This window comes from Stegodyphus dumicola, chromosome 8 (assembly GCF_044657685.1).
Source record: "Stegodyphus dumicola isolate Sdum_Otavi_A_Nest chromosome 8, ASM4465768v1".
NCBI lineage: Eukaryota > Metazoa > Arthropoda > Arachnida > Araneae > Eresidae > Stegodyphus > Stegodyphus dumicola.
Window position 1 is genome coordinate 173,221,119 of NC_140775.1, and position 21,452 is coordinate 173,242,570.

General features: G+C 32.4%; 1 protein-coding gene and 1 long non-coding RNA gene across 4 annotated transcripts in view; one reads left to right on the top strand and one right to left on the bottom strand.

Moving 5' to 3' along the window:
- The window catches only part of LOC146996044 (uncharacterized), a 131,475-nt gene that overhangs the window by 88,368 nt on the left and 21,655 nt on the right, over positions 1–21,452 (bottom strand). Inside the window, exon 2 of the long non-coding RNA XR_015042809.1 lies at positions 7,846–7,979. This is a non-coding gene — a long non-coding RNA (uncharacterized LOC146996044). The remainder of the gene's footprint in view (positions 1–7,845; positions 7,980–21,452) is intronic.
- The window catches only part of sas (stranded at second transmembrane protein), a 167,631-nt gene that overhangs the window by 62,021 nt on the left and 84,158 nt on the right, over positions 1–21,452 (top strand). The gene's annotated exons all lie outside the window — the stretch shown is intronic.

Sequence of the window (21,452 nt, forward strand, 5' to 3'; positions counted from 1 at the left end):
CTGAAATTATTTATTTTTTTCAACTATCAACATAAAATTAACTATGCGGATGTATTAACCTTTATATGCTTGATTCATTTCAATACATTTGCGTTTTAAAATTGTACAAGGTAATTCCTAAAAATTCCATCAATTTATTCTGTACAGATCTCTGTATCCATTCATCAATTTTTCTGGAAGAAACTATAACTTTTGCGTTTCTTACACAGAAGACTTAAGACAAAAGAAAGCATTCCAATAGCTCATCTGCCCTTTTTTTTTTTCCCAACATTCTCTCTGTTCTTCGCTAAGGTAGCATTAACCTCCATTGCTTTTAAAGAAAGGTTCTTCATTATTGCACGAACCATGATAATAACAAAGCACGAAGATTGAAGGAACTTTTAATGGCTTACCCAGAAGCAGAGAATGAGGTGTGAGGATCATAAAAAAGTGGTAGATCCTTCTATACCTGCAGTAATGAACGGATCTTAGAAAAAAGAAAGAAAGAGAAAGGGTATTAAGGGTGTATACTACAAGGAGACAAGGCATTTCTTTGAGTGCAATGTCTCCACAATAAAGCATGTCGTATTACCGTATCAAAGATAATGATGATACTTCTGAAGATCATTTTGAGAAAAATATATTATTATTATTTATTATTTTCAAAACTGCAAGCTTTAACTATATTCGACGAAAATTTTCGACAAAAATTCAGTACGGGGATACATAAAATGAAATATTTTTATTACATTTGCAGTTAAATTAATACTAATCAGACGTTACATATATGCACTATATAATGCTCTTTTATTTTGCGAATTTAATATTTTCTTAATGTTGATTTGTACAATATCTATTGCACAGTGTAATGTATCTAATAGATATCCAGATGAAATTATTTCATTGGAAAATCATACAGCAATTATTTTGCGGTTAGGCCCACCAGCGGCCGAGCGGTAAAGTCGCTGAACACTGGTAGTTCGGTCCGAGGTTCGAATCCCGCGAATGGGCTGGCTGCATGGGCGTTTTCGTGGTTTTCCCCATATGTAACGTGGATACGAGCCTGTTTCCCTTAGAAAGTCCTCCACGAAGGCATCCCTCCATAGCCCTAGTTTGCTTTGCCATAATTAAATAAACCAAATCAAATATATTGCGGTTAAAAAGTGGTCAGCATCTGTACCTATCACTGTCAAATTTATGATTTTAGATTAAATTGATTGAAACCGACTTTTAGTAGCATTGCAGTTTTTTTTTCGCCTAGTCATTTGGGATAGGTTTCAAAATTATACTCACGAGTTATTTCAAGATAGCAGTTTTTTTTTTTTTTTTTTTTTTTTTTTTTTTTCAGATTGTCTTTGTAAACAATTTAACAATGTTATTGTTAAATATCAACATACAAAATTAACTTAATTCAATAATTTAAATATATTTATTTACAGAAGTTTACCTACAGTAGTAAAAATAAGATACGCATATGGAACAGGTTAATTAACTTTAACCTACAAGCATTACTTTTGGAATATATCTGATAAGTAGTTGCCAGATTCTAAAAACTAAACATTACAATTTGGAGTGAAATAATAAATACAGAAAAGGATTCTTAGCAGTTGGAAACAAGCAGATTCGCTAAAGTCAGTTTAAAGAAACCCTGTTGACGTTTCCAATAAATCCTTAATGATGGGTTACCAACCACTCGGTTTTCTTTGATACTTTCGCTATTATCATAAAGGAAAAGGGATCGTTTAAAAATTTTTAATATTTTACTGAAAACTATATTCAAAATGGCATTTTGAGTTTCTTGACGCTTCAGTTTGATGTTTGGCATCAGTGTTGTTAAACTTACAAAAAAGAAAGTCTGAAAGCTTTCAGACCTTTTATATATATATGCCCTTTAATATAATTACGCCCAAAGGAACGTTTTTAACGTTTTATGTGTTACCTTTTTTATTAGATATCATGTTCTTCGCACTTAAACCACATAAAAATTCAACAGCAATACCATAAAGTATTTAAAAACAGCATATCTTTAGAATTTCCGATAGACCGTTTCGCGAGCTGGAGGGTTTTTTTTTTTTTTTTTTTTTTTTTTTTTTTTTTTTTTTTTCTGTATAGTGTTATCATTGATTGTTTTGAAATCGTTGAGCTCGTTAATCGAAAATTTGTTAAAGTTTTACAAAATCTGAAATAGATAGTAAAACAAATTCGAAATTCAAAATTCTGGCATTCAGGTACACTTGTTCGGGTGGAGGATTACGTCATTCAAAATATTTGATGGCTCTAAGTACTGTCGTGTTTTTACAATGCGAAAAACATACATACATTCACGCAGATTCTAGATCTACTAATAGGGCGATAATATTTGGTGACAAAAATTTTAAATGTAATTCGCTGTTTATAGTGAAACGCCAGAACATGCCATTTTGAGAATAATAACCCTTCTGGGCTACCGACTTTTAGACTAAAAATTGTTTTTCATATAAGCAATATTTCCAAAGTAATGTTTAAAATAATTACCACTACTATGAGTGTAATAATTTATTGTTCTAGAACGCAGGCATAAACATTAGTTAAATAAAAAAAAAAAAAAAAAAAAAAAAAAAGTGTTTTTAAAACTTGATCATCTTATGTACGAAAATTGGTCCCTTGTATAACATTAACAAATTTTGTTGACCTTGTCACGTGACATGAAAACGGGATAGCAGTTCCCATCTTGATAAAACATAAATAAAAATCACGCTTTCTAATTTTCCTGTATAACAGCTTTTTTTGCAAGTTCCATTTTCAAGCAGTAAAACGATTAGCCCAAACTCTCCACTGCATTTCAAAAAATATCTGCTACTGCAATATCTGTTATCTTCTTTCAATCCAATATACTTGGAAACATATTACTTAACTGCGAAAATGCCAGAGACACTTAGATATCTTCCGCTAGTTAACCCTGTCGTTGCCATAGCAGTAATTATAAATACGTCGGATATAGGTTCGCAATTATGCACCTAACAACATGTCTTGAAACCTGTTATACGTCTAAATGAAATCAACTCTTTTAGAAAAAAATATCTATCATTTTAATGATATTCTACAGTGAAAGATTTTTATTAGTCCAAAAGGGCAATTTGCCCAGAAGGACTGTTGATTTCATTTTGGCATTTTGCGTCGATTCACGATAAGCGTTGTTTCACTTTTCAAATTGTTGCCACCAAACACTATCACCCTGTATTATATTTAAATAATGATGAATCTTTAAGAATATATGTATGTTTCTCATACTGTGATAAAACAACGGTATCTAGAGCCATCAAATTTTGAATAACGTAATCTTCCATAGAATATGGGCATGTGGAAGCCCTAATTTTAATTTGAAATTTGTTTTATTATCGATTTTGTATTTTGTAACACTTCAACGAATTTTTGATTAACAATCTCAACGATTTCAAAGCGAGCAATGGCAACACTGTACGAAGAACAAAAAATATTTTTATCTCCAACGTGCGAGACTCTGTATAGGAAATTCTAAAGATATTCTTATTTTAAAATTATTTCGCGATACTGCTGTTGAACTGAATTTTATGGTTTAAGTGCGAAGAACATGATATTTAATAAAGAAAGAAAACACACAAAATGTTAAAAAAAATGCCCCTTTAGACGTTATTTAAAATCTGAAACCTTTCAGTTTTTTTATAATATTAATTTTTAAATTTTTCAAGCTCTAGAACCATAGCGATATGTACAAATAATGCATTTTTGTAAAGAATTAAGCTACTCTTCCCATCTGCTAGACCCTATATTTTGACACATTTAAGATGAAATTATAACCAAACATTACAGAGAAAAAATGTAAACAATTAGAAAACAAAACATTTTAAAAGTTAACAAAAACACATTTGAATTTAATATCATTCTGCAACAACATAATCTGTTGACTTTTATTGTGTTATTTTTATTTAATTGCAAAAAGACATCATTGGTATAAAATAACAACAACAATGCATAATTTTATTCTTGGAACCATTAAATAGATACCCATCGCGTGCTTTGCTTAAATGATAGTATCCGGTTCGATGTAAAAAAACCACTAACTATGTGTTTAAGAAATGATATACGAAGAATAAGTGCTAATGTTTGTTTTTCTTTGTTTTGATGTAAAAGACATGTATAGCTTAAATCTTGCTCCCTCTTTTTTCGGTTTTTATTACATTAAGTTCATTTATCATTCATGCAGCCTAATACTATGTCATTTTTCTTAAATTCGAAGCTATTTAGATTTAAAAAATAGGTAGAAAAGCAGGTTTCGATTCGCTTAGATTTTAAATGAAACATTGTTTTCCACGGCAACCAAGCACAGACATCAACAAAGCAAGAATGAAGCGTCTTTTTAAAAGCAAAACTCTTTTTTAACAATAGATTGAATTTTACTTAAGCTCTAGACTAATGTCTTTTTTTTTCCCTAATTTTAAATTCTACTTCTGTATGCTTCTCTTTCAACTATGTTTTTAATTTGCATTCGAAAACTCAAACATTAATTAATTGAATGATTAAAAGCAAAATGAGTTCTTATCAATAATTTATTGACCTCATTACGTTCTTTTCTTTATTTTTGTTTTCGCAAACGCTTGGATATTATTCTTTCTATTTTTCACATCCAGTTATATCACGTTATGGTATCTGGGTATTTATTATTATACAAGGATTTATTTATTTTTATCTAACCAGTTATTTTATGTTATGTAACTTTACCGTCATTCTCCCTTTCCGTTTTCCTACCAGAATGCTAATTTTAGTTCGCGTGTATAATCAAAGCATATCCCACTTCCTGAAAGCCACGTTGCTAATTGTAATTCTTCTATCGCAGTCAGTCCTCCACGTTGTTTGATTCTTTCCGATAGTGCTTGTCACGCCGGTATAGCTTTGAGTCAACTTGCGCGTTGATCATTTCTGCGCAGCGTTTGGCCAACTTAGTTTTGTTTTAATTTGAATCCATTACTTTTGAGAGACGTCATAAATGCTGGCTGGTTTGTAAGCATAAGAAGTGCCTTCTGGTAAATTGTTTTGAGTTCTGAATAAAAGGGTCTTTTACACCTTTCTTAAATTGTTTTTCATCTTATACATAGCGATAAATCGCTTACCCATTTATTTAAGGATTGGCCACAAGTTACACCTATTTGTGAGCACAATTCTTACATGTTACTAATTTCGAGGCATGGCTGATGGTGCCATTCCAATAAAATATTTCATTCATGACGTATGGGGCCATTTTAGAGGTGTTTTTATTTGGACTTCAATATCTAATCTACTACATGGTTTTCACAATTATCTAATTTATCTTTCAAATTAATGAGAGCCATTGCTTAGTAGCTGAAGGTTTTAAAAAGCAGTGTGCCTGATAATTTATACTTACATGGTTTTTGATAATTTATACTTACATGGTTTTTGATAATTTATATATTTATTTTATATTATAATAGCAGTTTCCGTGCTTGTAATTTACTATGCATCTAATTTATATGACTCATAATATAGCTAACTTATAATTTTATTAGCATATACAACGTTGTTGTAATAAATGTAAAATATCTCTAACACCGTACATAATGAATCAAGAAAGAATAATAACTTCTAATAACATGTTCTATTACATAATGTTAAATTCGCTGAAACATGAAAGATAGCTTAAAAATGGTAGCTCACTATATAAATTGAAAATCTTCCGAATGTGAAATGACTACATATAAGATAAAAAAATGTTAAATCAACTTTATATATTAATTTAATAACAGTCTCTTAATTCCTCATTTTTAATTTCGATAGTTTCCCTCTGTATTCTAAAATTAATGATAACTTTTCTGGACTACGCCGTTTCTAGATTAATCTATGCCACAGAGCTTGCGTAAGGCTGATGATGTGGCTTATTCGGAACTTGAACTCAAAAGTTTGAGAACTGAAACTTTTCTAAAGTAAACATTCCTCTTGATGAGCTTCCATATTGGATAACTGCGGACTTTAGCTTCTTCTTATTAAGACATCATTTCCTTCGCTCTCTTCGTACGGCGACCACAAATGTAAATTGAAATAAAATTGATTCTATAATTTTTCTCGGCTGCCAAGATTCCTAGTCAATATGGTTCACTTTTTAGCACTCTACACTATCAGAATTCTTCCTTTTCAATATGGATCTACGTTCTAAGCTATCTACAAGCTAAGCCATCAACATTTGCTACGTCGCTTTCTGTCTTTATAACGTACATGTGATGTTTGTATGGAAACTTGAGCTGTCTGAAGCAACATCCAATCCTAAATTCGTCCAACATCAGATAATTAGGGCATTATTGTGCTGTTACATTTTTCAAACTCTAAATGCATTTTGATAATGAAGCATGCATTTCAAAGCATTTATATATTCCAAAACTGAAATGTATAAATGAAATTTCTTATGTGACATCGGATATTAAACCTGTTCGCATAGCCTCGGATAATTGGAACAATATTATTGTACATTTCGAAAGTGATGGAATTGAAACATTAAATTCTCCCATCTTATAGAGCTTTCTTCCTCAGAAGAAGTAAAGAAGGAGACATTTTAAGTAAGCAATATAAATCCAAAATACCTACTTAGCGCCTGTAAGGCGTCTAAACAAAGGATGAGGCATTTGCAGTGATTTACATAATTGCATCAATTTAGATTCGTGCAATGTTTCTAGAATAAAGAAGGTACTTTTCTTCCTAATTTAGTCAACCACTAGACAGAAAATGCAGAAACGTAATTTTGTTTTCTTTTTACGGTAGGTAAAACTAGTCATGCATAAAGTTTTATTATACATATCCGGTATTAACCGAGGATTTCATACCTAGAATTTTTCGCCATAAAATATAATTCTTTCGGATTTAGTTCCTAATAACATTTTTATAGCGTCTATTAGAAAATGATCATTACCTTTTAAATCGTAATGCTTTCTAAAAACATCTTCAAAAGGATTTTTATACTAAAGACTCGAAAATTTTTACGTTTTGATTATAAAATGCTTATCATAACTTTTACTTGGTAGGTAACTAAAATGACTTGAAAAACATAGCACACGCATTGTTATGTATGCTGCCAAATGGAATGGAAATAACGTGTACCATGTGCTTTCTAAAACACAAAACCATCGTATTTATATCCAAAGCAACATATTACAGTCTATCTTTCCGAGCTGCTCAACGGATGGATAAACCCGATGAATGCTTAGTGATTCCGCACAAGAACGTTCACAGAATGTTCAGCGCAAATGTTTCCTGAACGTAACAAGAATGTTCAGGCAGAACGTACTAAATCACGGTTATAAGTTGTAAGGTATTTTCTGATTCGTGGAAAAGTAATTCATTGTAAGTTATTTTCTTGAAATTGCTGATGTCCTAGCTAAGGATGTTGCTACAGGGACTCTGACCATGGGCACCCTGACCTTTTTGGAGATCTGCTCGAGAATTAAACCTACTGTTGCCTCTTCCTGGTATTCTCCTCCGGCACATGACTGGTACTTTGTTGCCTCTTCCTGGTATTCTCCTCCCGCAAATGACTGGTACTTTGTTGCCTCTTCCTGGTATTCTCCTCCGGCACATGACTGGTACTTTAATGCCTCTTCCTGGTATTCTCCTCCGGCACATGACTGGTACTTTGGTGGGCAGCGGGGAGGTGCTATTGCTTTTGGGGTAATCGTGCTCAGCAGACTACTTTCACGAGACTCATAAGTGTCACCTGAAATGGATTAAATTTGACCGAGGAAATAAGATCTACCCCATCTGTAGGAAATGTAAAACTGATCATTTCCCTCCTGAGCATCTTCTCACCTCTCTGGGATTTGTAGCGAAAGACCTATTAAAAAGACTTACCTTCGTTTTGGATTTATTGGCGGTTCTAGGACTCGTGGATCTGGTCTAGCCTAATGAATAACCAATCAGGATCAATAACAACTACAGATATTTTCTTCCTTATAGATGCCTTCTTGGTTTAATTGGAAGCACATCTGAGACATAGAATACAAAGTATAAAACACAAGTATAAAAATAAATATAAATAAAATACATGTAAAGCATATTTAAAAATATAAAACACTGCACGTAAATACATATACAAAAATGCTAAGAAATTATATACGGAAGGCCAAAATTTTCTCCCAGTTCAATATAGTGTTACATTAAACAATTATTCAGCTGTTAGCAGAGTTCATCAGCTGTGCTTGCATCAAATCACATACGCATACTCAGCACAGATGAGATCATACTAGACAAGACATGTAAGTTTTTCATCAGGGATGCCTTGTTTAGTGAGCCTGACAGCTGTCCTGTCCTAGCGCAGATAATGAATCCAGAATGTTGCAGGTTTTGGTGACTGCTGGCCGATTTGTAACGAGGATAGGTTTGTATGCTGCCATGTTGTTTGGGTTATTTGGAGGTGGTCGTAGATGCCAAGCGATGGCAGGAGGAAAGCTGGCCATATAAAGACCACGGTTGCTGTCTTTGCCACAAACACAGACATCAGCATTTGTGATGCCATGCTTTTTGAAATAAATTGGAAAAGGGCCATGGCGGGTGATAAGTTGTGGGATGGAGATGTGCTGATCAGAGGAGACATTTGGAATGAAGGAGTGAGGACGAGGTCCATATTGTTGTTATTCTATTCTTGTTGTCAGAGGAAAGATATATACCAGGAAAGGGTACACTTTATGAAGGTTCTGTGAACACTTCGATATTGTTTGCATAGAGTATCTTATGTTCGATTTCTCTGAATGGGCTGCTTGCATGATGTTTTCATAGTTTCCTCTGTGTGAAACATTAATCAGAGCTGTTTCTTCATATAAAGTCTTCCATAAAGTTATTTCTTCTAAAGTATATACATTCTAAAAAGTCCTCTAGTAAGGTAATTTTCACCTTAAGTAGAGAAAAATTATATGCTCTGCCATAATCAACAAAAGAAGAAAGCTCTAATGGGATAGTTCTTGGAAACTTTGTGACCGTTTAGGTAGCCAATCTACTAACAAAAAGTTATGTCAGCAAATGGATGAAGTCGAAGATTTATGTTCCATTACATTTTACCGTATGCTCTAAAAACTAGATCTCAAAAATAGACATTATATTTCGAAACTAATTTTTTTTAATTGTTGACTTTGGAAATCCGCAGTTTTTTAGATAAAAAAATTAATCAAAGAATCAAATGTAGTAATGTATTAGTAATAAAATTAGCTGTGTAACTGATGTTTAACCTAAACAGCTGAAGACTGTAATTTAGAACAAACTTACGACAATGTTTGGGAAATAAAGCCACTTGCAATAAGTAGGCTGTAAGCAGCAGCTTTTTTAACCATTTGTAACGAATTTTGTTGGTCTTTTTGCTCCTGTTATTCAGACTCAAGGAAGTACAGGCCATTCAAGGTCGAAGCGAAAGATTTTTAAAGTAGGTGGCGATGCAGATTACCTGTTACTCGTATGTAGGACAAAACGCCATAAAGAAAAGTCGTTGGAAAAAAGCAAAAGGAAAACAATTTTAACGGAATTTTTGAACTGGATTTGTTTCTCAGTTTAATGCAAAGAAGGAATTCTCTCGCTTTTATTTTCGTTTTTAATCTGTTTATTTAATTTTTTAAATAAATAATATGAGAAGTATTGATTGCGGTAAGAGCCCAAGTGATATGCTGATGATTATATAATAAATAGCTCATAACAAAATTTGCATTTTATGACGGCATAATTTACAGTGAATTTCTGTTGAGCAGCAGAGAATAATTAATTTTAAATTCGGTAAATTAAGCACCACGATTCGTGGATCAGAAAGTGTTTTTTAAAAAAACTTTATCGTCAAAATCTCGTTACTTTTCAATAAAAGGTAACTTTGTGCAGTTAAATCTTCTAGAGCTTGCTTTCATTTTCTAAGACATAACTGTAATTCATTGCTTGAATTACGCACATCCACTATCCAGTTCCTAAACTATTGGAGTAGGTTGTATTATACTCACTAGGACTATCGGTTTAGTAGGGAAAGAAATGTCTCCGTGGAGGATTTTTAAGAGATATTAAGATTTCTGAGAGATAACGCTACACAAGGGAAAGTCATAAAAATGCCCAAGCAAGAGAAGGCTGTCTGCTTAGAGGGAGCAGGACATTTATGGAAGAATTTCTAAGGAAAACCGGACCATATTTTCTTAAAACCAAGAAACCTTCATGCTGGAATAAAATCTAGTCACGACTTTAGCTATTTGGCAACTGGTCAGAATGAGAAAGTTTAATAAGGATATAGAAACAATTTCATTGGCTGTGTACAATAAAAGCTTACACAGAACTAATGGAATATTCCACAATGGATTTCGAATGAATAATTTTGTTATTATTAGCTCAATTTGAAGCAAAGGTGTAGATATAAATAGAATTCTCAAGTTTATTTTGTGAGTTCTGAAAGAAGAAAGATAGTCTAGAAAGCATTTAATTACTGTTAATTTATCCATTGGTAGCAAGACACTAGTCACGAGCACATTGAACGATAAAATCTTACACTAAACAAAGAATAAAAACTGATATAAATTTCATAAAAATGTCAAATTAAAGGTTTTCATGTTACTCAGTTAGAACAAAAGCTCAGCTTAATTCTCAGAAAACAATTAACTAATTCTTTAAAAGAAGGTAACATTCAGAACAAAAGACTTCCCTGGACTTCTACAAAAAGGAGAGGAAAAAAAAAAAAAAAAGCTGCGAAATACAAAAAAGAATACGTCTTTTTCAAAAACAAAAATTTGACTAAACAGAACATATTATCTGCAAATGAAGTCTTTGCTCACATTGGATTCGTGCAGAAATAATAGCTCTTCGATGTTTCTTCAGTTGAAATCCGGGTTTTCATGCCATTGGCAGAATATTTATATTATACCCGGATCTTGCTGCAAAGCGATGGTAAAACAAAACATGGCCATCTTAGTGATACTTCGCCATATGTGGTAACCCTACTACGCGAGTTAATAGCAAGGGTTAAAGATAGAGAATGAACAGGTAAAAACAACCTCGCGAAGCACAACTGTAGGAGTTAAAATCCTTTAAAGTTAAAAGTTCTGTAGCTTGAACTTTCACGAGCGCTTCCGCATTTTCGTTGACGCATACTTGTTGCGTTGGCCGCGCAGAAAGGTCCTCGGGTTATGATCAGCTACGCAAAAGTGTTCACAATTCGATGATGTATTTGCACTCGGAAAACATTCGTTCGAATGTCGATGGACGTTAAATGATAGAAATATTCATGGAAAGGAAATATTTTCGAATTGAATCTGGCAATAGCAGCTTTAAAATGAATTTAGAGATATGCAATCGGAAACAATTCAAACACAGAATGAAAATTTGAAATTGGAAGTATTGAGAAGCAACATAGCAGTGAATGTTTGAAAAGCAAATTGGAGAAAGGAATATAGGGTTAAATGCTTAGGTTACTTGGACGCAGTTTTCATTTTTGCTTTTTACTTATTACGTGCTCCTCCGTTAGGCACTACACGGAAAGGGAGGGATGCCCTGTGGAGGTCTTTTTAAGGGAAACTGGCTCGTATCCGCGTTACACATGGGGACAACCACGAAAATCCCCATGCAGCCAACCCGTTCGCCGGAACTCGAACTTCGAAACAAACTACGAGTGTTCAGCGGTTTTTACCGCTCGACCGCTGATGGGCCCCAGTTTTCATTTGAAATCGAAACATTTAGGCTGGTTCTAAAGTCTAAATTTCATTTGAAATTAATCGCTTAGATAATTTATATCAAATTTATTTGATTAAAAATCTGAAAGAGTTGGATCTTTATTTTTCTACATTGTTCTTATTCTGAGACCCACTTACTCCTTCTTAGTTCATGACGTCTGTGCGTTTTGTTTGACTTATGATTCATATTTATTCGTAAGAAAGCATTAAAAATAGCGCATTTGTTCCTGAAAATCTATAAAAAGAGTTTCTTTTAGCTAATACTGCATGGTGACCTACGAAAACGTAATCTAACTTCAATGCCATGCATGTAACTGCCATGCTCCTTGGAGGAGGTTTTTCCAAAGAGCATGACAGTTACATGTTCTTAGTCTGTCCAGCGACCAGGTGCCATGGAAAAAAAGCAAATTTCAGCTTTATTTTGCCGTCTTATTCCGTTCTTCGTCGAATCAAAAGATGGTGTTCATCTTGGTCATATTATTGCTAGAAGTAGGTTACTTTTTTGCAGAGTACATTAGCTTCCTGATAAAATGGCAGATCACAGATTATATGACATGATTCCCAATTCTGATAATATTTAATGAGAAAAGTTTATATTAATAATTCATACTTTTTTCCTTATTGTTAACAGTTTTTACGTTATATGTTTCCTAGTACGGCTGAATGAAAAATAAGACTTGGGCAATTAGATTTACATTTTAAATAAGGATCTCTCAGTTTTACAATTTTGTTCTTCTCACGAAGCTATAGTAATCTGTTGTGTATAAATTCTTAAGATTGTTGAAAAATTCTGAATGTTTTTGCTAATATAATTAAAAACTTAGACAGTTTCCTAGAGTCAGACTATGTAGAATGCGAGATTTCTTTATATTCTTTAAGGAATTAAGGTAAAGCATGACAGATTACCTTCCTAATAAAATAGTGCCTTTGTGGAAGATCTTCTAACAGAAACTTCCTCATATTCGAGTTCATACATATGGGGAAATCCGCGAAAATACCCACGCCACTGGGGATTTCAACCTAAATCAAATCACTAACTTGTCTCCTCTGGCTATCGGTAGGTCTTACTGCGGCTAAAATAAAATCATCTGCAGAAAGAATATAGCATTCTGTTTGTGTATTTGTAAAACAAGAAAACCTTCCATTTTTCCGTAATATTTATTTTTTGCAATTATTCTTAGGTTTTTTTTTCATCTATAGTGATATGCGTTTATGCTAATAAATTATCTTATTTTTTTGCTGAAATTACATTCTGTCTTATACCAAAATTCATCAATAATTTTTCCACCTGAAGATTACTTCATTATTATCAGTTTTTCAGTTATTCGCATTGACATCATCACCGTAAAAATAATTATCTTAACGGTACTTTAAACTTAACTGTCCAATTAAATAACTTAATAACAAAATTCTTAATTTTGTAAAGTTTTTCTTTCTCTTCATCGCGTGCCCCCGTGATGTAAATGGAAAGCACATTCATTTCCGAAAGTTCTGGAGTTCGATTCTTGGTCAAAGTATAGCAAATTATGTTACTTTTCCTGACTGAGAAAAAAAAAAAAAAAAAAAATCTGAAATATTTCAGATTTTAAATTACGTCCAAAGGGGCGTTTTTTTAACATTTTGTGTGTTACCTTTCTTTATTAAATATCATGTTCCTCGCACTTAAACCATAAGATCCAGTGCAACAGCAATATCGCAAAATAGTTTTAAAACGAGCATATCTTTAGAATTTCCGATACAGAGACTCACGCGCTGGAGATAAAAATGTTTTTTCTGCACAACGTTGCCATTGTTCGCTTTGAAATCCTTGAGTTTGTTAATCAAAAATTCGTCAAAGTTTTAAAAAATAGGAAATCGATCATAAAACAAATTTCAAATTTCAAATTTGGTCTTCCACATGCTCATATTCGTTGGAGGATTACGTTATTCAAAATTCGATGACTCTATGTACCGTTGTTTTATCACAATACGAGAAATATACATACATTTATGCAGATTTTTCATTATTTAATTTCTTCAAATATAATGCAGGACTCTAACATTTTGTGGCAACAGTTTGAAAAGTGAACCAACATTTATGAGTCCGACGCAAAATGCCAAAACGAAACTAATAGTCCTTCGGGATTCAAATCCCTTTGGACTAAAAAAAAATCTCAAAGGTTTCAGATTTTAAATTACGTCCAAAGGGGACTTTTTTTTAACATTTTGTCTGTTACCTTTACTTATTAAATATCACGTTCTTCGCACTTAAACCATAAAATTCACTTCAAGAGCAATATCGGAAGTTGTTTTAAAACGAGTATATCTTTAGAATTTCCGATACAGAGACTCACGCGCTGGAGATAAAAACGTTTTTTTCTGTACAACGTTGCCATTGCTCGCTTTGGAATCCTTGAGATTGTTAACCAAAAATTCGTTAAAGTTTTACAAAATATGAAATCGATAATAAAACAAACGCCAAATTTCAAATTTAGGCTTCCACACGCCCATATTCGCAGTAGGATTACGTCATTCAAAACTCGATGGCTCTATGTACCGTTGTTTTATCACAATGCAAGAAATGTACATACATTTATGCAGATTTTTCATTATTTAATTTCTTCAAATATAATGTAGGACTCTAACATTTGGTGGCAACAGTGTGAAAAGTGAAAGTGACATTTTATAGTGAACCAACGCAAAATCGCAAAACGAAAACAATAGTCCTTCAGGGACAAAGCCCCTTTGGACTAAAAAAAAGGACTGTACAGATTCTTGCTCGTGACCAGTTTTCTCAACCTTTGCATCCAATTTGGGAAATTACCAGTGTTCAGCGGTTTTATTCACTTAACCACTAATGCCCCATGCTTCAAAGAGCCGTTATGTAAGCATTATGTATAATAAGCTATTTTCGAGTGATCATTATTTCTTGTGGATTGCTAAGGATTTCTAAACGAACACTGTGGTTCCAGAGAACGCCGCTGAGAAACAGTCTTAACAGCTGAAAATTTTTAACTGTGAAAGTGGAAAAATTTCTTGCTTCTTTTAAAGAACTACAGATAGCAGTGATTTACAGCATTCTTCTGTTTATTTCATTTTTATCGCATTAAAAATTAAATTTAAAGCAGAACCACAGGAGTATTCAGGAGATACTTTAATTCCCAGCAGTAAAATGTCAACAAGAAATCGCAACCTTAGATAGGTAGAAATTAATATTAAAATGTTACCAAGTGTAGGTCCTTTTAACATTTTATTTACATTGTAAGTGGAACGGTTAAGATTCGCGTGTGTTTTCATATAACGCACATGCAAGCTGGACTTTTCGTGCAAGTTCTCGATCGGATAAAACCTTTGAACACTTGCTAGACTTCGATTCCCAGTAACACGGAACAGTTACCGGAGGTTTCCGTTTTTCTACCTCGCATGCAATTCAAGAATGTTCCAAATACTTACTAGGGAATTCTTTTTGTAAAGAAAGATTTTTCTGTGGGAGACAGATTGTTTTTCGATTTAGTCTTTCATGTGATATCCAACTAATTGAAATTTAATTGAACATTCTATGAATCGTGAGATGCAGAGATAAAAACTTTTGAAAGGAAGCTTTTGGAAGAAAAGCACGAAGGTTTATTACATGTTTACGAAGCATACTGAATCTTTGAAAGAGAAAATTGTTTAATTTTGAAAAAAATGTGTGGTTTTCTCGTGAAAGAAATAATCTAAGCTAAATTTATAATATAATCCTAATTTTTACATTTGCGTTGTGCACAATAAGTGCCCAAATTAAATCCGATAGAATAAAGTAAGATTACAGATAAAACGAAAACCGGATAGAATAAAATAAATATCAAATTAGCATTATTCTCACAGATGAAAATAAAAGATTGCCCTATACTGTGCAAAACAGATAAGGTGTTAGTCCGAAAACTGCAGTATGTAAAAAAACAACAGACCCTTCAGTTGTCACTTTGCAAAATATGGTAAACATCATGGAATAAAAATATGTTATTTTAACAAGCTTTTGCGATATTTAATATTAATTCAATCTTTGAGAGTTCAGTCCCCAACGAGTAAGTAAACAAACTTTTGAAAGAAGAAGAATTTTTTGAAAAGGGACTGGATACAATGACGTCGTATGCCTACATCCTGCCTCTTGGTGTTAGCAATAGAATATCGGACTCAGAACTTGCTTCATATTTCCAGTCTCGTTTCTGTGGCTAACAAGCCTGCAGATCCCTTGAATTTGGTAGCACTCGTTGCCCTTCTCCTTGCACTCAAAACCAATATATTCTCTTTCAGTACAAATTCCAAACGAAACCATTTTTCACATTTCTTCTTCCACCATAGAACTGAATAAAGGAACTATCTTTATTGCACAAGTCAGACATGCATTATTTAGCTCTTGCAAATCCACTTGCTCGACAAATTTAAAACTAGTCCACATTCAGAATAGCATAATCGCTGTTGATTAAACGCAGGTGTTCACCATGAATCATGTTCCCCTCATTTATATCAATTCGCTCAGTTGGATGACATTGCGTGATATATTTTTATCACCATTAGGGTTAAGCGACATCCTGTTTCAGTTTGTCACCTACCACTTTTGCCATTCCCATCTTCTAGAAAGAATTTGCGGGCCGTTGTGACAAATAACTATCGTCCTGAAAAAAAAAGGGGGGGAATTGCCAAGGTTGGAATTTTTGTCCTCCAGGCTTTCAGAAGATACGACGCGGGGGAAAAAAAATTCTCCCTTCTTAGGCCTCTTCGTAAAATGACAGGTGGACCGGTTGACAAGAGTCTTGAAGCAGGGTCTAGGTGTAGTTAATGTTTGCCATATTAGGGCCTCTTCTTGCTTCAGGTGTGTTCCAGTATTTCTGCTGCCCCCCTTCACTTTTTCGCTCGACTAAAGGGCGGGGAAAGTAAATTGGGAGAAGTTCTCAAGTATGTTATTTTAAAGGGAGTGTGTTTTTCTGTATTTTCTCCCTCGGATGAGTTTGCTTTCGCCATTTACACTTTTTTAGAGATTTGCTCAAGGAGGAATATTTGGGATCGGAATTTCCAATCTGATTGTAAACAATATTTCAAAAGTTACAGATGTGTATACATACGAGGGGAAAGATTTCGCTGCCTTTTTTCGTAGTCAGATTCTAAAACTAATACCCATTTACTTTTCGAACTGATGTTATTCGTAAGCTCATTTCTTATTTTTGGTTGATAAGAACTTCGATAATTTGGTCTTTCGTTACCGAGGTTCCCCCCTTTTTTTCTCCTTGTTTATAGTTAACGTGAGACAATGATTAAAAAGAAATAGTATAATAAGTGTAACTATTTAGCTTAAAATTTTGATAAATTTCCTTTAGTTAGAATTTTTAGCCCAAAGGAGCGTTAGCTCGGAAGGGCTGTTAATTTCGTTTTCGCACTTTGCGTCGATTCACTACAAACGGTGAACCACTTTTGAAATTATTCTCACCATATATTATCGCCCTGTATGAAATTAAATCATGAAGAACCTGCATAAATATATGTATGTTTATCACATTGTGATAAAACAACGGTACCTAGAGCCATAAAATTTTGAATAACGTACGTTTCCACCCAAATATCGTCATCTGGAAGTCCAAATTTAGAATTTGTTTTATTACCCAAGACTGTGCATCAGAACTTCTACAGGTATGATGTTTTAAATATTTTCCGATAATAATGTTAGATTGAATTCTATGGTTTAAGTACAAAGAACATGATATTTAATAAATAAAGGTAACACACAAAATGTTAACGCCCCTTTTGGTGCAATATAAAATCTGAAAGCTAACAGATTTTTTTTTATATACATTTTATTTCTTTGTTTACTTTATAGAGCTATAATCACAAAGATAATGTCATAGGAGGCTTTCGAAATAAGGTAAGACGAAAGCGTCTGAATCCATCCAATAGTGTTGCAGGCGAAAGCTCTGAATATCCAATTGTAATGCAGATGTGAAAAGACACCAAGAACGCACAAAATGTCCATAAATTTCAAGAAGTGAACAATAAAATAAAGAATTTAAATTTTTCTCTGCTTTGATTCAGACTTATCAGCATGCAGTTATTAAGGCTGTCGCTTATTTTGTTAAGATATTATTTTAGAGGAAAAGTTTCATCTTTCTCCATTGTTTTCGTATTAATTTTGACGAATAACAGTTCGGAAGTAATAAATAATAATATATTTATTACAATTTTTCTCAGTGCATTTATTTCGAAGAATGTAAACAATTCACAGTTCATTCTATTCTGCATAATTATCAAATTTTATCTTTTTTGTATTGCATAATACAAATATTAATATATTTAAAAGAATATATTCAAATAATATATTCAAAAGAATATAAATATATTCAAAAGAATATGAAAAGAGAAGAATATATCAGTTTAAAACCATTGCTAACTTAACGTAACAATTCTCAAATACTAAAAATTTGTGCGATTCAGCGACAAAACTCATCCAGTGTAATTTAGATGGATCCAAATTTCGTAAACAATTGCACTAACCTAAAATACAGCATTTTTACGTGGCAACGAAAACAATGAATTTATAAACAAATAATGCAATACATAAGAATAATTTTTAATTACACTAACAGTATGATTTATTATAAAAATTATCCATGAGATTTTATAATATTAAACTGCAAAAAATAGATATCTTTTTAGCAAATTAAATAAAAAGTAAAAATTATTAGATTACACATACAATTTGTAAATTTCTTTGTTACACCTTTATAATAGTTTCTTTAATATTTAAAAATAAACTAAAAATTCTCTTCATTCTCTTCATACAACAAAAATTAATTTTTCTTTAGGGTAGCATTATAAAATGCATCGTGAAGAATACAAATACTAGCCTAGAGTCGTTTTTAACGGCAAAAATATTTAAAAAGCAAAAATTTAGTCGTACTTAATCTCGGTCAGCCATAATTTAGCCATAAGTAATCTAATTAATTAATTGAAAGAACTGGTCATGCATTGAAGTAATTATTCCGGGAAAAACAACTGTTAACAAGTCAGCGAAGCCTAATTACATAAAAATTTCGTTATGATTGTGCATTTTTCCTTTCACTATAGTATCAGTAGGAAAGAATTCTTAATTAATATGCATCAATACTGAAGCAACTACTTCGATAACTTCTGTGTCAAGATCCCATCAGGTTCGAGAACCTAACTCTAACTTGAAAATAATAAGGCCACTGAGAGATATCAAAAGCCGCAACCTCAAAGTTTATTCGCTCCATAACCTTCACGTGTGTTTTGGAAAACTGTAACGGGTACACAGTGTCAAAAGCAGCGTTACCCCAAGAACGAACAAGATCGTGAAAATAAAACGAAAAAACAAAATGGCGAGGATAAACATAAACGAAACTGAATAATAATTCTGAAACCCGTTGCCATCTGCTTTGAGGTAATAGTCAGCTTAATGGTCAACCACCTGGCCTCGTAATTGCGCATATTCTCTCCATCGCTATTTTCTTCCTTTAGAGACAGTCGACATATATCTCTTTTATTAATTTCTTTCTCATTTTTTTTATCCTCATTCTTTTCAGTGGCTGTATTTCTTGAACTCATTTCATCTGAAGTCTCTGTCAGATCTTTCCAGGTTATGTAACGCAGACACTCATGTCTCAGCTTTGCCTTAAAGTTTCCTTTTTAACTATTTTTAATATTTACCAGATTAACGCATTAAATTTTAATAAACTTTTGGCTACTTTTTTGGCTTAAATTTATGGTACAATTTAGCCTTTTTAATTTTACGCAGAAACAAAGAAACATACTTATTAAAAAGCAAAAGAATTAGAATGTAAAGCAGCTTCACGCGTTACAAAATCGTAATAATACTCTTTCCTAAGATATGAATCTCTCCCCCCCCCCCAATCCTAAAATTTTCACTTGTACGTCCCAGAAAACATTATAACTGTTGTTGATTCATGGAGAAATGAAAAGTTTTGTTTTAAAATGCTTCACAAATTGATTTTTATTCTTAATGTATAAATATTTATCAAATGAAAAAGTCATAACAATTAAAACATATTATAAATATATATATTGTCGTGAAAGGCCAGAACTAAGTAAATCTGCAAGTTTCGGATAAAATGAGTTTAACATTTAAGGAAAATTGGATTAATTACAGTCGAAATTTGTATATAATAATTCTTTTTCATGCATCTGAGAATCTTTGAAATCGCTATCTTTTGAAATAACGTTAAACATCGAGAAACAAATTAGCAAATGCATATAAGGGAAACCCCCCGCTCAAGAATGAGGTCTGTCCTTTTGGCATATTTGCATTATATAAGTAAGTCCCGATCCTTTAACGAGTCAAATAAATGAACTCATGGAACTCAGTACGGTATGAATTATGCGGTAATGAGAATGGGGGAATTAAAAAGTGTGATATTTCTTCGAAAGCTCTACTGTAAACAATACTAACGGAAGAATGGAATAAAATGGAATATTCTTATACGAAAAGCAATAAAAATATAACTTTAGATAAACATTATCAAAAGAAATATTAAATATCCCGTTATTTTCCTGTTTTAATTAAATATAAACTGTGTGTTCAATAAATAAATATAAACTGTTTGTCTGTGTCCGAATACTTATATGAGTTCATTTGCAGAACTTTCTGAATATTTTTTTTTCTACCCGAAAAATTTTGAATGACTATTTTCAGAGCAAACACATTTTAAAAAAGATAATAAATAGTACATGTGAAAGGAAAGGAAAGTCATTTCGCTTATATATAGTAATTCACATTTTCTAATAAAGTTGAAAAACACAAGTGCCCAAAAACAAAAGTGAGGCCCTATAATTCTAAATGGAGAAGCCATTAAGCGAACAGTGCTGATATGCATCAGAAATTAGACAAGTGAAACATCTTCATATTCAGTACTAAACTTGATGAAACTCTTGATCACTGCATACCTGTTTACCATAGGTAATAACACGAAAATATACGCATTTATACGACTTCCTCATAAATAAAATAAATTGATTATGAAACAAAATTAACCTTCAACTTGTGTACGGGTTCCAGGGGCCATAGCGTCACGTTTTACCTAAAGATATTTTTGTTTATCTCAAGATGCCGTGTATCTCGGTATCATCATAATTTTGAGTTGCTGAGTATTTTTATATTAACATGAAACTATTAATCATTTCGACGAATAGCTGATTGCCTATTTCAATTATTTTCGTAAAAATTATAATTTTATGTGTCATTAGAAGGGCTAAAAATTGCCTGTTATGTAAAATTTTTTATCTTACAGGTTAAAGGTTACAATGAATCTTTAATCTAAAAGTGTATCAGCTTGGACCGAATTTTTAGATATAGTTTTATTTTATGAAAATAATTTGAAAAATTGAAAATGAAATTAAACTTTTCTCTATTTGCTGATAATCATTTTATACTTTTAGCATGATTGGTGATAATAGCAAATAAAAGTCCATGTACAGATAAAAGGTCAGCTTCATTACAAATGCACAAAAAAAAAAAAAAAAAAAAAAAAAAAAAAATTAAAAAATATTTCTTTTAAAAAGTGTGTTAAATCTGATAAATGATCTGAAGAAAGTAAAAGAATTGCGAAATTATATGAAGTACTGATTCAGTTGCAATGAATCAGATTCAGTCAGTTTGTTTTGTTGATGGGTTATTGATGAATTCTTGCTTCATAATTTCCAAAATTATAATACAACATAGTATGTGCAGTCTTATTGTGGGTACATAAGTATAATTAACGTAATGAAAATATTATACACTTCTTTACGAAA